Source organism: Bos indicus x Bos taurus, chromosome 14, assembly GCF_003369695.1.
Source record: "Bos indicus x Bos taurus breed Angus x Brahman F1 hybrid chromosome 14, Bos_hybrid_MaternalHap_v2.0, whole genome shotgun sequence".
In the NCBI taxonomy this organism is placed as follows: Eukaryota; Metazoa; Chordata; class Mammalia; order Artiodactyla; family Bovidae; genus Bos; species Bos indicus x Bos taurus.
The window spans coordinates 4,289,275-4,303,549 of NC_040089.1; positions in this window are offsets into that span (position 1 = coordinate 4,289,275).

Below are 14,275 nucleotides of genomic sequence, written 5' to 3' on the forward strand. Positions count from 1 at the left end.
CTGAAGTTTAACATATAGTCGGGAAAAAAGACTGCATCAGTCCTAGGTCCTCTGAGGAGCAGGCATCCGTGTTAGATTAAGCATTTAATCTATTTAAAGTATTTAGGGCATTTCCTGTATGAATAAAAGCAAGGGAGGGAGCCGAAGAGGCTGGGAAGGAGTCAGACTGCGATGCAAGAATGACTTTGACATCAGGGAATCCTGGAGCCGAACTTGGCTGTCAGAGGAGTCCCCTGACTCTGGAATAAAAGTCTGCTTTGGTGCCTCTGCTTGTGAAGACAGGCATCGGAAGGGTTGTGCTGTGCCATGCTTCCCAGGAGGTGCTAGTGGTGAAAAAGCCATCCCCCAAGGCAGGAGATGTAAGAGACATGGGTTCGATCCCTGGGTCGGGAAGATGCCCTGGAGGAGGGCACGGCCACCCGCTCCAGTACTCTTATCTGGAGAATCCCATGGACAGAGGAGCCTGGTGAGCTACAGTCCATGGGGTCACAAAGGGTCGGATAGGACTGAAGCGACTCAGCATGCATCACACAGAAGGGAGGTTATCTAATAGGAGATGGAGAGCTGTAATATCACCTGTGGATGCGTGTGGCTCCTAACACACCAGCGATAGAAGGCAGGTCCTCGAGGTTTGAGGAGGTGTGTATTTTCTGTATTCCTACCTGGCCATGTTTAGCTGGGAGCAGTTTTCCATGCTCTCCTAGTGTTTCTCCTGAACAAAATCAGACATGAGCAGGTGCAAAATCCACGTTATCCATTATTGTTCCCTGCTACAGCAATCATCTCAAATATATATGGATATGTTGTGATTATTATCAAATATATAGATGAGTTAGACATAATTACAGAAGTGATTCACTCAACAAATGTTGAATTAGTTCAGTATATGCATATTCACTATTAATTCTCTACCAGGCACAGGTTAAGCCCATAGGAAATTTGGTCTTTTATGTAGCCTCTCAATTAGTGGATTCTGCAGCATCTCAGTGGTTGATTTTGATAAGAGGTCCTCAGACTTGAAAAAATTAGGAAGCATTTGTTTAGGGATCAGAATGATTGAAGATCTGGGAACACTAACCATCTAAACGATGCTTCAAAGGACACTGGGAAGACTGTGATGGACTTCCTGTTAATCAGGAGAATTGAATATATGAGTTTATTTCTGTTCCTTCCCAAACCCTACTAATGTGATAACAAAGAAACAAGTAAGAAATAAACCCACAAAGAGACACACACAATCATTCCTTTGGACTGAGCTATTTCTTTTGTATTGACAGTCACTGTATTTCGATTAATTAATTTTTAAGTGGGTCAGCTGAACGGTTTCTTGTGCTCCAGAAGCACAACCTCTTAGTTTTGTTGTTGGTAGATAGTTATTACTCACACAGAAAATTTAGATCCTCTTTTCTCATATTCCACTAATTTCAATCAATTTTCTTTGAAACTTGTGTAACTTAGAGCACAAAGAACAAGGTCCACGCTCCTGAAAAACTTTCAATATAGAGAAGAGAGGACATACTGTCTAGAATTTCTCTGAGTAAACATGAAAGGGATCTCAGGATTTTGTCCATCTTTTCAAAAATTTTATTGAGCATCTATTATGTGCCAGGTTCTATTGTAGGCAATGGGGAAGGGAGTGTGTTGGTGAGAAAATAAAGATCCTTGCCCTTGTGGAGTTGATAATCAGAAGGAAAGAAAAGAGAGGGTTTAATAATATGAGGTCAAGGGGTGAAATATTCTATAAAGCAGAAGAAAGTATCTCAGGGCATGGAATCAAGGGGTGGCTTCTATGAGCAGAAACCTGCTCATGGATTGAGGAGGGAGGCATCCCGCAGGGGAGGAGCATTCCAGGAAAGGAAGACCAGCAGTTCAAAGGCTCTGATGGGGCTGCTGCAACCCCTGTCGCAAAACAGAGAAGGGACCTTTGTGGCTGAAAATGGGGGGGGGGTGGTCACTGGCCAGAGGGGCAGCTGAAGGCAGCTCCCACAGGGCCTCAAAGTCTGTGAGATGGGTCTGGATTTCATTGTAAGATGCGAGGCTGCTGCAGGCCTGACTTTGGGGAGTGATGCGTTCTGGTTTGTAATTCACGGGAATCCCTCTGTTTGTCTCTATAAAATAGACCCCAGGGAGGTCAAGGACATGACGGGGGAGACCAGAAAGGAGATCATTGTCATAACCCAGCTGGGAGATGGAGGCACTTCTTCATTCCAGGGTGACCTGGAGACGGTGAGAAATGATGAGAAAGTGGACACAGTTGTTAATGGAATGAATGGACAGGGCTATAAGGTAAAGGCCAGAGTCACGGGCAATGCGAATAACAGGATGGACTTAAGGTTTTTAAGGGAACTTAGGATTAGTTTTGGAGCAGGCAATGGCACCCCACTCCAGTACTCTTGCCTGGAAAATCCCGTGGACGGAGGAGCCTGGTATGCTGCAGTCCACGGCGTCGCTAAGAGTCGGACACGACTGAGCGACTTCACTTTCTCTTGTCACTTTCACGCATTGGAGAAGGAAATGGCAACCCACTCCAGTGTTCTTGCCTGGAGAATCCCAGGGATGGGGGTGCCTGGTGGGCTGCCGTCTATGGGGTCGCACAGTCGGACACGACTGAAGCGACTTAGCAGCAGCAGCAGAATTAGTTTAAAACATATCACAACTCACTGTGTTCAGAAGGGTAGACAGGCTTGGGGTGTAAGATCTACAGTGGGTGTGTCATATGTCAAGGTGACAGGCAGGCCCTGGGGGCAGGTGGATCAAGCCTAGCATCATCCTGGCTCTGCCGCTGTCTAGCTCGGTGATCTTGGACCACTTATTTATCTCCCTGAGAGTCTCAGTTGTATAGTTACTGTTACAATACTCTATCACAAGTGATTTTGACAGTGATCAAATGAAATAATGCAACAAAGCACTGAGCACAATGCCTCACATATAGGAAAACAAAAGAAACATCATTGTGGTGATTAAAATTTATTTCACACTTTGTTTAGATTATATCCTGGGACACAAAGGTTGTCAGAAGCAGGGAGAAATATGTTTGACAAACAGGTGGCGTCAGACCAGGGGTCAGCAAAGTGGGATTCCAGCCTCCAATCTCCCCTTGAACAAATCAATTTGTTTCTCTGGACCTCGGTTGTTTTATCTACAAATAGCATGCCTGTTTCTATCTCAAGGGTTTGCATGAGCGTGAAACAGAGACAACCCCAGTTAAACTGTCTAGCTCCATGCCTGGCATAGGGCACTCAGTGGGTTTTAGCTGACTCTCAAACTGAATGACTACCTTAGAAGCCAGTCAAGGAGTTTTTATGTGATTTGGTGAGGGGAACATCTTGAAAGAGAATTTAAAAATCCATTCATTGTCAATGTTTTCCAAATGACTAGAGTCCATAATTGTTAATAACTCTGTCCTGGCACTCCACAGAGTCACAGCCTTGCCAGAGTGGAAAGATATAATATTAAGAAAGATTGACCATCAGACGTTAATGTATTTATTTCACAAAGTCTTCAGGGTGCCTAGCAACCACAGAAGTTTCTATCCACGCTTTTTTCCCCTCAAATGATACGCAGTCACTAAAACACACATTTCATCCTGCTTGAGGGAAACAGAGGGGTTAGCAGTTCAGGACCGTGATCTCACCATCCCTCTTTCCAGCTTTCATCAGGGAAGAGAATCCTGCCGCAGCAACCGTTATTGATTACTAAGTCTCTGAATGAGTTTATTTCATCTCTGCCGCGTGTGCTCTTCCTGCACTGCTGATTCCGCTTCCTCGTGTGGTCACTGTATGGCCCTGGGGGAAGAGTGAATAAGACAAGGTGGAAATGTAGAGGAAAGCACAGCTCCAGAGGCCCCCATTCCATCTAAGTCAACTCATGGAGAGTTGAATACAAACTCCCAGTGTATTTCCTGAACTCATACAAACTGAGGCCCAGAGAGGGGAGGGTCTGTTGGTCAAAACAAGTTGCAAGATGAGCCCAGATGGATGGGGGGCATATAGACACCACTTCTGGATGAGAGATGCTCAATGCAAAGCCTTATTGCAAAGGGTATGGCCCCAAAGAAGTTTCGTCTTTACTTAAAGAACAGAGTCCCCAAAGAGCCACTCATAAAACTGCAGATAAATTGGGAAGTTCAGTAAGAGGAGGAAACTAGATCATTCCCAAGTTGGGTCTCCTTTATCCATTGGGCTTGCCGACCTGGCTGGTCTTCTTGGAACAGGCCACAGAGCTTTGCAGAAGGGGAGCCTGGTAACACGTTCCTGCAGAAAAAGGAGAAAAGACATTTTCCTTGTGTTTCCTTTCCCGAGGGTTATAGAAATAGACCCTCTCCGTGCCCAGGTCCCAGAGTTTGGGTTCACAGTGGTGTGAGACTGGGGGACTCAGGCTGGGCGAGGACCTCTACACAGGGAGCTAAGTTCTTGCAGCAGAAGCATGGAGTACGTTGTGAGGGTGGGCCCTGAGAGGTCAGCAGGAAGGCGTGGCCTGATGTGGAGGGAGTCCCCGCAAAGGGGGCTTTGTGAAGCAAATATCCAAACATCCATCAACATTAACAGGGGTCTTCCCTTGCTAGCTCAGTCGGTAAAGAATCTGCCTGCAATGCAGGGGACCTGGGTTTGATTCCTGGGTCGGGAAGATCCCCTGGAGGAGGAAATGGCAACTCACTCCGGTTTTCTTGCCTGGAGAATCCTATGGACAGAGGAGCCTGGCGGGCTACGGTCCAGAGGGTCGCAAGAGAAGGACACGACTTAGCCACTCAACCACTACCACCATCCTCATCAACCTTTTAGAAGGCCATCACTCCCAGAGCTCCCTTCTCTATGCTGTTATTCCCCCAAATCAGGGGATAAGACTGGGAAGAAGGAGGTGAGAAGAGAACCCCACAGCCTCTGCTCCCTTCCTCAGGTCCAGGGCCACCGATGAGGCATTGATTAGCAGGCACAGGTGCTGGGGTGGGAGGCTCAGGGTGTGGGGCCCCTAGAGTCAGATATGGGACAGAAATGTGAAAGTGACCGGCCATGTGAGCCTTAAGTAACTTAAGCAAGATGGCTTCAAAATGACTAAAACTATCATCGGATCTGATTTAGATGCTAAAGAAAATGACTCTCCAGAGAGTTTCACAGATCACAGCTGGGGATCATTATTGGAAAAGTGAAACGTTTTTATGTCTCTGCCTCCAGCATATTTGGGCTCCTCCCTAAAATAAAGATGTGATGACTATACCATTGATTATGATAAAATGACCGAGAGGCCCTGCTGGGTAATATCCATCTCTTATTTTTTCCTTTTTTTTTTTGGCCAAGCAGGCTTACAGGATCTTTGTTCCCTGACCAGGGATCAAACCCAGATCCTTGGCTGTGAAACCATGGAGTCCTAACCCCTGGATCACCAGAGAATTCCTCTTACTTTTTCCTTTTGAAACCATCCCTAAGTTTATTCTCTTTAAAAAGTCTATAGTTGTACTAAATGCCCATCAACAAAAGAATGGATCAAGAAGATGTGGTCCGTATATACAATGGAATGTTATTCAGCTTTAATAAGAATGAAATAATGCCATTTGCAGCAACACGGAAGGACCTAGAGATTGTCATACTGAGTGAAGTAAGTCAGATGGAGAAGGGGACATATTGTATGACATCCATTATACGTGGAATCTAAAAAGAAATGATACAAGAACTTACAAAACAGAGACTCAGAAACTTGGAAAACAAACTTACGGTTGTGGTGGGGGAGGGATAGTTGGGGACTTCGGGAAGAGCAAGAAAACACTGCTATATTTCAAATGGAGACCCAACAAGGACTTACTGTATCGCACAGGGAACTCTGCTCTTGTTATAAGCCAGCCTGGATGGGAGAGGAGTTTGAGGGAGAATGTATACATGTGTATATATGGCTGAGTCCCTTCACTGTTCCCCTGAACTCCCACAACACTGTTAATCGGCTATACCCCAATACAAAATAAAAAGCTTAAAGTTTAGAGAAAAAAAGTGTCTATGGTTGTAGATTATGGGGAATGGGTGAGGACTCCTGAAATGGAGTTTTATTCTTTTTCTTATAGGTTTGCTGCTGGTTTTAAGTTATCCCAAAGTGTGAGTCTTAAAATGCTTATTTCTTCTACTTACTCTAATATTAAACACAAGATCCCCGATTTTTTTTTTTTTCTGAAGAGAAGAGGAGGAAAGATATTACTTTCCCAGCAGCAGAAGAAGTGAATGGAAAAAGTTGATGAATGTCACAGGAAAGATTAGTTCTTCTGGAAAAAGAAAAAGAAATTAGAACACAGACACGGACAAAAAAGCAGTGCAGGCTCCTGGAAATTTTCATCTGGTTCTCACAAAGGAATAAAACCAAAGGAGAGTGAAGAGTAAGGGCAAGCTCAATGGATTCATCGCTTCCTCTTCATTAAAAATTTAAAGTTGATAAATACCAGATCAAGTAATCAGAGAAATTCATTATGTATAATAAACTGATGCACAGTGAATCTGGCTGGTGCTGATTTTCTATAAATATCAAAATTTAGGGATTGTCCCTGAGCTATTCATTAAACTTCAAAGTCAATGAATAATGAATAGGAAATCCATTTGTTCATTAACTTGAGAAACGAAAGATACCTCCCTCCCCTGTTATGTTTCTGATTAATTTGGCTCTGAAACGAGTTAGCAGGTCTATAAACATCCCCCAGGGCTATATCTGGCTCAGGGAGCAGCACTTTTCTCAAAAGAGATGCAAGCCTGTCTGTGCTCAATCTGTTAGAACCCGGCCCTGTTGAAGGTGGGCTGGCTGTGGCTTCTTTCAAGCGAGTTTTGCTCCAGTGAGGAACTGGGGGTCCTTTGATAACATGTAAGCCAGACTGTGCCCGTCAGGGAGTACCGATTACTGGGCGCCTTGGGTAGTACTCTTCTGGAGGCGGATCACTTTTCCGGAAAGCATTTGCTGTCTGTAAGGAGACATCCTCACAGGGACAAGGAGCAGGAACGCGTTCCGGCTCCAGACAGCAGAATTCCAATCGAGGTCATCTCTGCAGGTTCCCGTTATATTTACTGCTCCATTACATGTTCCCATGACTCTGACCTGATTGAGTTTTGTTAGAAATCCCTCCACTTACACATCTAGTTATTGGCCCATCCATCCATCTGTACCAGCTTCCCAGGTGGTGCTAGTGGTAAAGAACTGGACTGCCAATGCAGGGGACATAAGGGATGTGGGTTCGATCCCTGGGTTGGGAAGATCCCCTGGAGGAGGGCATGGCAACCCACTCCAGTATTCTTGCCTGCAGAATCCCAGGGACAGAGCAGCCTGGCAGGCTACAGTCCATGGGGTCGCAAAGAGTCAGACACGACTGAAGTGACTGAACAGGCACGTACGCACATCCATCTATTCATCCATTTAATAGACTCAGGTATTTGTGGAGCACATGCTTTGAGGGCCATGGGAGGAATCTTGAACAAGGGAGACAAGATCTTTGCCCCAAGGAAATTACATTCTGGTGGGGATTTGTCACCAAATAAATAAGCCAGCCATGCTGAAACTCCAATACTTTGGCCACCTGATGTGAAGAGCTGACTCATTTGAAAAGACCCTGATGCTGGGAAAGACTGAAGGTGGGAGGAGAAGGGGACACCAGAGGATGAGATGGTTGGATGGCATCACCGACTCAATGGACATGAGATGGAGCAAGCTCCGGGAGTTGGTGATGGACAGGGAGGCCTGGCACACTGCAGTCCATGGGCTCACAAGGAGTCGGACACAACTGAGTGACTGAACTGAACTGAACCACAGGGCAGTGGGTGCAATGGAGAAACGCGGGCAGTGGGTGCAATGGAGAAACGCAGGCAGTGAGGTGGGATGGAAGGGTGGACAGTGTGCAGACTTCAGAGCATGCCATGAAAGAGCCAGGAGGCCAGAAATGAAACGTTGTCAGCCAGAAAGTAAATCCCCTCCACCGGCCCCCAGAACCTGAAGGGAGGTAGGAAAAGAGAGCTGGGGGGAAATACAAGACTAAGTCACCAAGAGCTTAAAGAAAAGGAACGGAGATCAGGGAAGGGAAGCAGACAGTTATGGGAAGTCTCTTCTGATTAAGCATTAGTGCATTATCTCCTTTAATTATTGCAAACAGGGAAAGAGAAAATTGAATCTCAGAGAAAGAAGGTGGTTTGCTGTCAGAAGGGACTGAAGTGGGCTGTGTCTTTAGAGGGAGGGGAGGAGTCGGGGGAAGGGAGGGAAGCGTGAGAAGAGAGAGGGGAGAGGGACTGGGCAAGGAACGCAGGAGTAGCTGGGAGAGGGAGGCGAGCTGGGAGCCAAGGGAAGGCGAGCTTGTTGGGAAGAGATGCTGTTTGGGTGGGAGACGAAAGAACAGGAGAAGCTCAAATGGAGAGAGAGAGAGAAGGAGAGGGGGCTGCCAAAAATTCAGGAGGAAAGAAAAAATACGGCATGATATCATTCTATGCGGTATCTAAAAATAGCACAAATGAATGTATATGCAAAACAGGGACAGACTCAGAGACAGACACAGAAAACAGACTGGTGGTTTCCAGGGGTGAGGCAAGGGGGAAGACAGACCCGGGCGAGGGGGAGGGGCAGACCCGGGCGAGGGGAGGGGCAAGAGGGAGGGACAGACCCGGGTGAAGGGGAGGGGCAGACCCGGGCGAGGGGCTAAGGGATGCAAACTGCTGTGCAGAAGACAGATCCGAGCAAGGGTGTACTGTAGAGGGCAGGGGATTAGAACCATGATCTTATGATAACTTTTAATGCAGCTCAATCCGTTTCAAAAAAAAACCAAACCCGAGTCACTATGCTGTACACCTGAAACTAATATGATCTTGTATGAATAAATCAGCTGTGCTTCAATTTTAAAAAACAGAGGTAGCAATGGAGGCGCGAGCAATGAGGTGAATAAGTAAGAAAGTAAGAGAGAGAAGGGTGGAGAGGAAAAGAGAACCGGAGGTCCAGGGAGCAGGGAGCACGAAGCCCGCAGCACACAGGGGCTGGTCGCCTCTGCCAGATGTTCCTGGGGAGGCGTCGCTGGCCTCCGCTGCTTCCTCTTCTCTCCAGGGGTCTTCATGGGTACCCTCTCTCAGCCTGCCCTTTGCCCCTATGCACGACCCCTCCCTCCTCCTTGGCTCTGGGTGAGGCTGCATCTCCAGGCAACCTCTGGCCCAGCAGACCCCATGTGGCTTCTGGGAGGCAGAATCTGGCAATGCGCCCAGGGACTTGGAGCCCCAGCAAGATCGCAGCCCTTCCCGTGGGAAGCAAGTATTCCTCCCACCTGGAATGATTCGCATCCATACCGGTGGGTCCTGTCTCCAGCCTCAAGGCTCACCCTGCCTTTTTCCCTCACTGTTTCAGTGATTGTCTTTCTCCATCTCCTAGCATTTGGTTTTGTCTGCTATGTGTTCATGGCTGTATCCTCGGCACCAAGAACATCTCCAGGAGCCGGAGATGTTAGTGAACTGTGTGTGGAATAAACCAGAAGCTGTTTCTTCTGCTTCTTTGGACTCTAGTTTCCTTATTTGTAAAGAAGGAAGCTGGATGAGATGGTCTTCAGAGTGAATTTTGCTTCGATATCCCATCCCATTCACACCACTCCATTTATGGTAGGCAGATTTCCCATCCCCAAGACCACCCTCTGACCCATGCCCTTGAACAATTCCCCTCCCCTTTAATTCAAGGGGGCCTGCAACTGGATCCTCAGCCACAGATGACGGCAAAGGCGATGAGACAACAGGACCGTGTTTGCACATCACTGTCACCCACGTCCATCCTTGACAAAGGGAGAGGAGTTCCATAGTCCCTAGTCAGATAGCTCTAAGGGGACTGAAAAGGAGATGATCCTGAGTGCACAGGACCCAGTCGAGCGAGGCTTTACTTATTTTTTATTCATTTATTTTTTGGCCATGGCTCGCAGCATGTATGATCTTAGTTTCCTGCTTAGGGATCAAATCTGTGTCCCTGTACTGTGGAAGCTAGAGTCCTAACCACTGGACCACCAGGGTAATCCTGAGTGAGATGTTTAGAGGGAGGTCTCGATGTGAAGAGACTTGCTCTCTTGTTGGTTTTGAAGAAGCAACTCCATAACTTCTGCAGCTGCCGGGAGATGGATTCTCCCGACGACCTGGGGGACACAGGTGGATGCTTCCAGATGAGAAGGCAGCCCAGCTGATGCCTTCACTTCAGTTTTATGAACCGTGGAGCTGTGTCCATCAGAGGAGCCTGGCTGGCTGCAGTCCATGGGGTCACAAAGAGCTGGACACGACCGAAGCTCAGAGAGGGGGGCAATCTTGCCCAGGGCTCCCAGCTAGCCGGCAGGCATGTGGGGAGTTGAGCTTTTCTGCAACTCCACCTCCCTACGCCTTGCCTTAGGATTCTGGGGCGGACCAGAGGAAAGTTTTGAATGACAAAGCAGTTTCTGGCTTTTAAGAAATGACAGCAAAGCCCCTGATAGCGCCTCTGTGCTGGGCTGTGCCAAAGCTCTAATGGAAGACATTAGTCAAATTGGAAACAGGCTGTTCTCATTAACCACAGAAAAAAACTCCATTTCACGCCCAGATGGAAAGCATCCTGCTGTTCTCATCAAACCCCCCTCCCCTTGCCTGCAGGCCCCTTTGAATTTGTCCCCCACCCTCACCTCCTGGGGCATTCACCCTGCTGAGGGCACTGGGCTCAAGTCTGGGGGCTCAAGGTGGGGCTGAGTGCCTATCCCTCCCCCAGGGCCCTGCGCAGTGGTGACAGTAAAGTCTTGGACAGGTGACGTACTCACAGCTGGGCTGAGAAAATAGGCTCTGCTGACAGCGGGATGGATGAGACTCCCTCATTATAACAGACACTGGGAAGGAAAAAAGAAGACACGATCATTAAGGTTTCCATTAAACATCTTTTGAACATCATCTTGGGAGCTGAGCACGGGGAACCTGGAGACGTGAGGACTGCATGTTGGTGCTTACTGAGCTCAGAGTCCAGGGGGCTGACGACTAGGCACAGCCCATCGGATGTGCTGCGGGCCCCACAGTGAAGGCAAAGGAGCAGCCATCACTTCTTGTATAGGTGGGGGAGAGGGGTGGGAAGCCAGGAAGCACGCTGGACCTGCATCCGGAACGATCCATTTTAGTATCATTCTGCCACAGGCAGGTTGCGCCTTCCGAATCTCCGAGCTAAAATGGTACCTGTGGTGAGTGCCTGCGACATGGGTTCATGCGCTGCCTGGTGGGCTGCTGTCTGCAGTCTCCCGAGGATCTGCCTCTGTCTTGTTGTCTGTGGAATGCCCTGGTCCTGAGAACAGCTCCTGGCGCGTGGCGGATGCTCACAAACTATTTCCCAGAGGATGCGGTAAAACGAGCCACCTGCACAAACCGTAAAATGCTGATCAGACGCAAAGCCTTTTCTAAAGTTTAAAAAGAAAATTTTACGTGTGAAGCTGTTCACCCATCATTCAGTTCAGTTCAGTCGCTCAGTTGTGTCTGACTCTTTGCGACCCCTTGGACTGCAGCACGCCAGGCCTCCCTGTCCATTACCAACTCCCGGAGCGTGCTCAGACTCAGGTCCATCGCTTCGGTGATGCCTTCCAACCATCTCATCCTCTGTTGTCCCCTTCCCCTCCTGCCTTCAATCTTTACTGAGGCAATAAAAAGTGGAAACCATCTAACAGTGGGGATTAAGGAAAGTGGGCATAGGGAAGGGGGTTCAGGATGGAGGGGACACGTGTATACCTATGGCCGATTCACACTGATGGACAGCAAAACCATCACAATATTACAATTATCCTCTAATTAAAATAAATTAATTGACTAAAAAAAGAAAAGTAGGCATATACTTTTGAGATATTTTGCCAGCCATCACAATTGTATTCACAAACCTAAGCAAAGATGGAAAAAAGAAAAGTGAACAAAATATAAAATGCTAAATCTTGTATCCTCCATCTTCACCGCTGGGTTAAAAAATAAATTCTCAGAAGTTTGTTGTTAACATCTGTAAAGAGGAAAATAGAAGTATAAAAGGAAATATATTACAATGCTAACAGTGTGTCTCTGGCTGGTAGGTGAGTAATTTTATTTTCTTCTTCCTGAGTTGATACAATTTCCAAATCCTTTTAAATGAGTTATCTATTTTTTTTGGAATGGAACAAATAATAAGCCCATTAAAACCCCTACAAGGTTTCTTCTTGTGATGTGTGCAGTGAATGTTTTCTGCACGATCCTCTTGCTTGATGTTCTTAGGCTGACTCATTGAAGATTGTACCTCCTTAACCAAGAAAATAAATCTTCTTCCTGCCATACGCTCATCACTACTCAGAGCTAGAATTCTAATCACTAGCATTTGTCACTGAATAATCGATATTCTTCATATTATCTCATTTGAGTCACACTATATCCCTGTGGGGTTAGGCTCCTTTTAACACCATAGTAACTACCTTATGTGGAGTCTTTCTTACATCCCAGGACCTGTGCCAAGCATTGTTTTTAAAGATTTCCTTAGATTTCTACAACAAGCACGCATACAGAGAACAGACCAATGTTCACAGGAGTCAAGTGACAGTCACGAAGCTAGCAGGATGAGAATGTGAATCCAGACTCTTGTTTCATTCACGTATTCATCCTTTCATTCATTCACTCATCCATCATTCTTTCCTGGATAACAATGCAGTCCCTCCTGTTTTAAAGGATTGAATGCTTAGCACGCTGGCAGTCATGTGCACGACATGCCACATCCAAGGGAAGTGCTTGGTGACGCGTGGGCTTGTCTAGATGGCTCGGCTCAGACACTTGTGACATAGGCTGGGAGTGTTCGCCTTCCACGGGCAGTAGAGCAGGGCATGGCTGACCAGCACAGCAGTCTCTGTCCTCAGAGACTGTCAGGGTAGAAAGATACCTTTAGTGAATATTAAAGTGGCATATGGGAATGACCTTGAGTGTTAAAAGGAAGTGCTGTCTCAGCATAACCTACTTCTAGGGGTCCATGGTGTGGGTCCCTTGGGACCCCTGGAACTCCCTTAAAGCTGAGATTTAGGCTCACTTAGCAAGACGTTCTGGCTTCCCTGGTGGCTCAGATGGTAAAGAATCTGCTGCAATTTAGGAGACTGGGATTCGATCCCTGGGTTGGAAAGATCCCCTGGAGAAGGGAAGAGCTACCCACTCCAGTGTTCTTGTCTGGGAAACCCCAGGGACAGAGGAGCCTGGAGGGCTACAGTCTACAGTGTCACAAAGAGTCAGACACGACTGAGTGACTAACACACACGTACCCAGCGGGATGTTCACATGCTCCATAACTAGGTCCTACCAAGCCTGCTTTGGACAAAGCACTAAGCCAGGGCTTTGCACCCATGTTTTATTACCTGTCAGCTGCCCTGCAGAGGAGGCAGCATCCCCGTTTTATAGATGAGACAAGGCTGAGAGGGGCGGGGTGACCTGTGCAAGGCCCTGTGGCCCTTTGGGGGAGACTTGGTATCAGAGCCCACGTCTGCTATTTGCACAGCCACTGCACATCTGTTCATGCCAGGCGGCTGCGAAACACTCACTCTCCAGAGTCCTGGGACCACCGACAAGCCTAGAGGGATGCTGTGCCTCTCTGGAGGCAGCTGAGGCCAGCCCTCCCTTTGATTCCAGGTCTCTGGGCTCCTTTAGAGTCAACCCTGATGTAATAAGAGCTACAGCTATCTGAGTTTGTTTTTGCCAGTGTGTTTTTTGTTTGTTGTATAAGTCTTTATTGAATTTGTTACAATATTGCTTCTGCTGTTTGTGTTCTGCTTTTCTGGCCTTGAGGCACGGGAGATCTTAGAACCCGCAGCGCCTGAACTGGAAGGCGGAGTCTTAACCACTGGGCCGCCTGGGAAGTCCAGCCAGTGTGGTTTTCATCGGCCTTTTGTTGTTGTCTGCCAGATACTAATTTTGATTTGTGATATTGTGTTAGTTTCCTGTGTACAGCAAAGTGAATCGGTTATGTATATAAACACATCCACTCTTTTAGATTCTTTTCCCGTATAGATCATAACAGAGTCCTGAGTGCTGTTCCCTGGGCTACACCTTCGGTCCTGGTTAGTGATCTCTTTTATACACAGTGTGTATCTGTCAGTCCCAATCTCCCGATCTGTCCCTCCCCTTCCCCACCTTGCCGCCCCCACCCTCCCCTATAGCTATGAGTTTGTTTTCTCCATCTGAGACTCTTTCTGTCTGGTAGGTAAGTTCGTCTGTACTCTTTTTGCTTTAGATTCCACATATAAGCGATATCCTGCGATATTTGTCTTTTGCAGTCATTTGCTTGTTTGCTTCTTCAGGGAACGTGACTGTAGGTTTTA